Here is a 6630-nt window from a genome sequence, read left to right as displayed (position 1 = left end):
TATTGATGGACAACGAACCTACGTTTTCCTCGACACAATTCAAATCGTCAATGTCTCGTTCAGGTATAGCGATTTATCATGCAGACCCCAGACACAGTTTAAGCAACGGTCAGGTAGAAAGAGTTCATTCAAAAATTATCGAAATTTCTCGGTGTATTCAAGAAGAATACAATATAATGGATCATTCCGAAGTCGTATACCGAGCAGTTAAAGAGTATAACAACACAATTCAATCGACAACTCAACAAAAACCATGTGACATATTATTTAACAAAATAGAACACCCAAAATTGTCAAAAAAATTAAAATCAGCCCAAGCCAAAATGTTAGAGTACCATAACAAAAAGAGGTCACCAAAAAATTATCAAGTAGGTGAAATAATTTAAGAAAAAAAACATGGCGAACGAAACAAACTACAACCCAGATTCAAAAAACAGGTAGTTAAAGAAGACTTAGGAAATAAAGTCAAAATAAACAATAGTGATCGTATTATTCACAAAGACAATATCAAATTCTAACCTATTTTATGTTTTTTTAATGTATTTTTAGAATGCACATTTTATGTATCTTATCTGTTTTACTGCCGTTTTGCGGTGCAGACATTATTAATTATTCAAATGATGACTATGTCCTACTTGAGGATACAGATAATCTTTTTTTATACGAAGCATACGGAGAAGTTTTTCACGTTACTAATCTAAGGTTTTATAACAATATTTTTGAAAAAGAATTAAATTCTTTTAAAAACAAAAACAATAAAATTGATTGGGAAGTAACCTTGGAATTGAATTTAATCAAAACACTCCTTTCTGAACTTACACCTCACAAAATTGCCAAACGTAGTATCAATGAACTAGACCAGACCATGATGACATGATAACTATCCAAACTAAAATCAACGAACTTGTTCAAAACAATAATAAGCAAAATCAAATCAATTGTGCAATTTTCAAAGAAGTCACTAAAGTCACAAATCTTTTAAGAGATATTAAAGTTAATCAGGAGTTATTTATAAAAAAATATCGACTTAAGTTGTTATCACTTGACCTACAAAATCTGCTGGCTACTATCACATTTTCCAAAGCTAGAATATTGAATCCATAAATCTTAAATAAACAAGACATGATAAATATATTTAATCACGAAACACTCAATATCACTCTAATCGATCTTTTAGACATTTCCTCTTTTTCGATCGTTTCATACCAAGGTTTAATCATAGTTTTTATAAAATACCCTAAAATTAATTACAATTGTAAGTTATACCACGCTAAAGCCATATCCCAAACAGATGGAAAATTTTTCGTTAACGACAAAATTGCTAAATGTAATAACACGTTTTACCTCATTGATAACTTTAAAAGAGAAATTTATAATAGTTTTGCCCACATTAATTTTGAACCAAACTGTTTTGTAAGTTCCTTAATAAAAAATTTACAAGTTGTATAAAATTATCCGAAAAAAATAAACCAATAGAACTTATAAATCCCCTCAAAATACCGAAATTGAAATCGTCAAGTAATCAAAAGCACCATAACACTCAAACTACAGAAACAGAGATTGACATATTAAACCAATTAAACGAACAAATTGAATCTTTAAAAAGAAATCATTAAGAATCGGGGACGATTCTTTTTAAGAAAGGGAGGAGTTATCATCTAGCCCGCAAAGCAATTCTTATTGCAATCATAAACAACATTTCAGTATAAGTCGCTATCCCAATTACTTAGCCCTTTCAGACTTATTAGACCCGTTTCAATCACTACGTCCACTTAACCCACAGCTGCAGCTCTGCTAACATAAATATACAGATTCCCGGCTCTAACATAAACATAACAGCGCAACCACTTAACATTAAGATTCATATTCTCATGCGCAATTCATAACATAAACTAAAGACCCAGTCTCTAGAACGCAATTGCTAACGTAAACATGACTCAAAGCGTCTAGCTTACGCAAGCCACCCCCGCGAGCTTTTAAACTTTAAGGAAAGAAGCTTTAGCATAAACACCGCTGATTCGCAGCATAAGATCACCGCGAGCTTTTGAGCTTTAAAAGAATAAGCTTTATCATAACCATAGCTGACTTGCAGCATAAGTTCACAATTGTACTTTAGTTCTAATCTTGGATTCAAATAAATGGGAAGACTTCAGCCTCCCACTTAAAAATATATTTTTTTCCAATTAGTAGTCACTAATTGGTTAATTTGCATACAGATATTCTGAGAATTTGCGCTGGTGCCGCATACTCGTGTTTCTTAACCGATATTCCTGAAAATTTCTACAGTATATCTTAATATGCCATAGCGTATTTGTGTATTCTTAAAAACTAAATTGCATTAAAATTGTAGCTTTAATTGTTGAGCAATGGAAGTTGGATTATTTCCTTGATTTATAGCTATCAGGTAGTAGCAGGAGGCTGGCAATAAGTATATAATGAATGATATTTAATATAAATATACTTTTCTATTGTAAACATACCGACTTTGGTGGATCTAAAATCGCAAATTGCTGAAACACAGGATTTCGATATCGATTTGTATCGATTGCTGGGAAACTGAGGAAATTATCGATTATCGGATAGAAATTCGTTCTGCGCATATACTAAGCGGACCTACTGCTAAAATTTCACGTCTCTAGCTGTTATACTTACTAAGATCTTGCGTGCATATATAAGGACGGACGGACGGACGGACGCACAGACAGACGGACATGGCTAGATTAACTTGACTATTGATGGTGATCAAGAATATATATACTTTGTGGGGTCGGAAAAGCATTCTTCTCATTTTGCACAAATACAATATACCCTTTTATCCATTTTCAATAAGCTCAGAGGTTAAAAAAACTAAGTTCCCTTGACAGGGTTCGAGTTCGCAACTAACCGTACCACTTGCCACCGCCTCCACTCAACAACCACACTATAAATCAATTTGTACTGAGAAAAAAACAATTAACAATAAATCAGAAAACAATACTATCGCAATTATAATACTGTTGATAAATACGAAGCATTCGCGTATAAATGTGTGTGTACGTGCATACAGATATTCTTAGAATTTGCGCTGGTGCCGCATACTCGTGTTTTTTAACCGATATTCCTAAAAATTTCTACAGTATATCTTAATGAACCATAGAATATTTGTGTATTCTCAATAAGAAAATTGCATTGAAATTCTGGCTTTAATTGATAAGCAATGGGAGTTGGGTTATTAGCTTGATTTATAGCTATCAGGTAATAGCTCGAAGGTGGCGATAGGTATATAATGAATGATACGTAATATAAATATACTATTCTATTGTAAACATGTCAATTTTGGTGGATCTAATTACCCAATTTGCTGAAAAATAGGATTTCGATAACGATTCGTATCGATTGCTTGGAAACTGAGAAAGTTATCGATTATCGAATAGAAACTCGATCTGCGCATATACTAAGCGGACCTACAGCTAAAATTTCACGCCTCTAGCTCTTATAATTACTAAGATCTTGCGTGCATACATACGGATGGACAGACGGACGGACGGACGCACAAACAGACGGACATGGCTAGATTAATATGGCTATTGATGCTGATCAAGAATATATATACTTTGTGGGGTCGGAAAAGCTTCCTTCTACCTGTTACATACATTTACATTTTGCACAAATACAACATACCTTTTTCTCCATTTTTAATGGGTTCAGTGTATAAAAAAATTAGTTCCCATGGCTGGGTTCGAGTTCGCAACTAACCGTATCACTTGCCACCGCCTTCACTCAACAACCACACTATTAATCAATTATTAGTGAGAAAAAACGAATTAACATAATAACTCAGAAAAATACAATCGCAATTATAATGCTGTTGATACATACGAAGCAGGCGCGCATAAATGTGTGTGTACGTGCATACACATATTCTTCGAATTTGCGCTGGTGCCGCAAACACGTGTTTCTTAACCGATCTTGTAATGGTCGATGAAACCAACCAAGAAAATAAACACAGTTCCACCACGTTTACGACAAAAATGTCGCCTGTGTTGTAACAGACAAAATCTTGCGTTTGTAATGACCAGCTAATGTTTTTACTAAAGTGGTTGAAGAAAGTCGAGCTTTGGTAAGCTTGCACCGCTCATATATCTCCACATGTGAGCTTTATGTGATCACCGCCAACTTCGTTGTCTCCACTTGTCATCCGGAAGGATGAGCTTTTTCTTCGGAAGCCTATCAAAATCCGCGGATATTAGCAGAAGGCCTTATTTTTCTAATATAACCCCCCCAAGGTTACATATTGGTCGTGGTACGAAAAACATCGTAAAATCTGCCATAAAATTTTTTGAGGACAATTGGGCACGGAAGGGGAACTCCTTGCTTTGTCCCAATCCCCGGTAAACCAAGACGCTCACGTGTGACGGACAACCAAATCCCTAATCCAAGGGCATCTCATCATTGCTTCACTTTTAGCAGCTTCTTATAAAGTTGAGAGGACGGAAAGGAGGAGAAGGTATCTGCCCATAATAATATTTTTTCAGCCCGTGAAAAATAATCTAGTCTTATTCTATAGGCTAAGTATACAGAATACAGAATATATAGATAACATCCTACAACAAAGCTATTGCCATTTTTTTTAAATATCTTCAGCTTTGTTATTTGTAAAACTTTGAGATACTGTTTCACCACTTCAGGAATCTTGAGTATTTAGCTGAGATTGCATACCATGCCGAATGTTGGTGCATCAGCTTTTTCGTTGTATTGCCATTGCAAGGTTATAAAATAAGATGGTTTTCATAGCCCGTCAAGGGATAAAGTTGGAAGATATCATTTGTAATGCGTATTAGGCATATCGCTACCGAGAAAAGGGAATGTAATTGAAAAAATATGCACTGCAAATAAGGATCTTCTAATGATAATAGCAACAGACTAATAATAGATTATTTCCTTCTTCTTATAACTAATCACTGTCAAGTAGCAAACTTTTCTCTGCATTAGGCTCATTATAAATGCCCCCTTTATAACCTTAAAATTTGAATAATGATGCCTATCGAACATAGTCCTCAAAATATTCCGACTTCATCTGATTCAGTTTATGACAAATACTCAGTCCTGTTATATTACCAAGTGTAAGCATAATTTTCATAAAGTTTGTCTGGAAAGTTGGTTACAAACACACCACAGTTGTCCAGATTGTGCGTCTGCAGAAGAAACACAAAATTTAAAACGAGTAATAGGAAATTGTTCGCCTCGTTCAAAGGAAATCGAGCATCCAGTTGCGGGCCCGAGTTCTCGCGTGGTGACACGAAATTTAGCTAGAGCCATGAAAGAAGTCGCAACCCAACAAGAAGCCCCTGATCCTCGCTCTCTTGAAGTGAGCAATGGGCTGTTACTAGAGCTTGATGCCAGCAATGGGACCAACCCCCCAGACGCAGTTCCACCGAGAGGTGTATATCATAATACCAGAAGGAGGGGTCGTCCATATCGATCCGCTAACACACGCCGTGAAGAGCCAGTGTCGGCTGATTACTCAATTATACAGATTATGATCGAGCAAACCGTGTCACGATTAATGTCTTCATTGAATGTGAGCCCACGTTCCCCTGCCCAGGTTCCCTTTTCATTGTTCGCTTCAATTTCCTCAGGCAGCTGTACATCGGCGCATCCAAGCAAGGTTGCGAAGATAATGCAGAAATGGAATTTACATTTCGATGGTTCGGCAGAAGGTTTAAGTGTGGATGAATTCATGTATCGTGTAAAGGTGCTCACAGATGAAACTTTACATGGAGACTTAAATGCGTTGTGCAAACATATGCATGTACTTTTCGTAGGCAGAGCTCGAGAGTGGTTTTGGCGATATCACAAACAAGTGGATCGCATTATATGGTCAGATTTTTGCTCCTCCTTACGACAGCAGTATAGAGATTATCGGTCTGAATTTACAAGTAAAAAACAAATACGTTCGCGTAAGCAAAGAAACGGTGAAACATTCCCTAACTTCTATGAAGGAGTGATTTCTCTTATTGATAAATCGTCGGTTCGTATAGAAGAGGAAGAGTTAATCGAAATTTTGAAGAACAATTTGCTTCCAAAAGCACGCCACAAGTTGCTATATCAACCAGTACATTCGGTAGGTCAGTTGCGTAGATATGTGCAAATGCATGAAAACTTGGTAAATGAGTTAAATGGTCGCACGGAAGAGTTTCCAGAACAAAAGCAGGAGTGCAGCGACGACAAATGTATGACGTTGATGAACTTGACGCAGATGTAGACCCAGCAGTAGATGGTAGTGGGTAACCGGAGCTCGCAGCTATCCGCCACTCAAACGTAACCTGTTGGAAATGCGATTTACAAGGACATATGTGGGAAAACTGTCTTGCACAGCGTCGAATATTTTGCTTCGGATGTGGAACTATTAACGTATACAAGCCACAATGCAAGATATGCATTCAGCGCCTGTCGGAAAACCGGCAGAAGGGTGTGTCCACAAACAACCGGATGAGCCTGACCAGTTGAAAACTACTGCTCAAGCAGCATGCAACATTCATGATATCGTTCGTCCTGTAGTCATTTTAAAACGTTCTCAGGATGATCCGAGTAGTCCGGTAGACTTTCCTAGTTTTCGTCCTAACCACGAACGGCTGAGAAATTATTTAG

The sequence above is a fragment of the Drosophila virilis genome, unplaced genomic scaffold (assembly GCF_030788295.1).
Source record: "Drosophila virilis strain 15010-1051.87 unplaced genomic scaffold, Dvir_AGI_RSII-ME tig00001642, whole genome shotgun sequence".
In the NCBI taxonomy this organism is placed as follows: Eukaryota; Metazoa; Arthropoda; class Insecta; order Diptera; family Drosophilidae; genus Drosophila; species Drosophila virilis.
Note: the sequence above shows the minus strand (reverse complement) of the source record.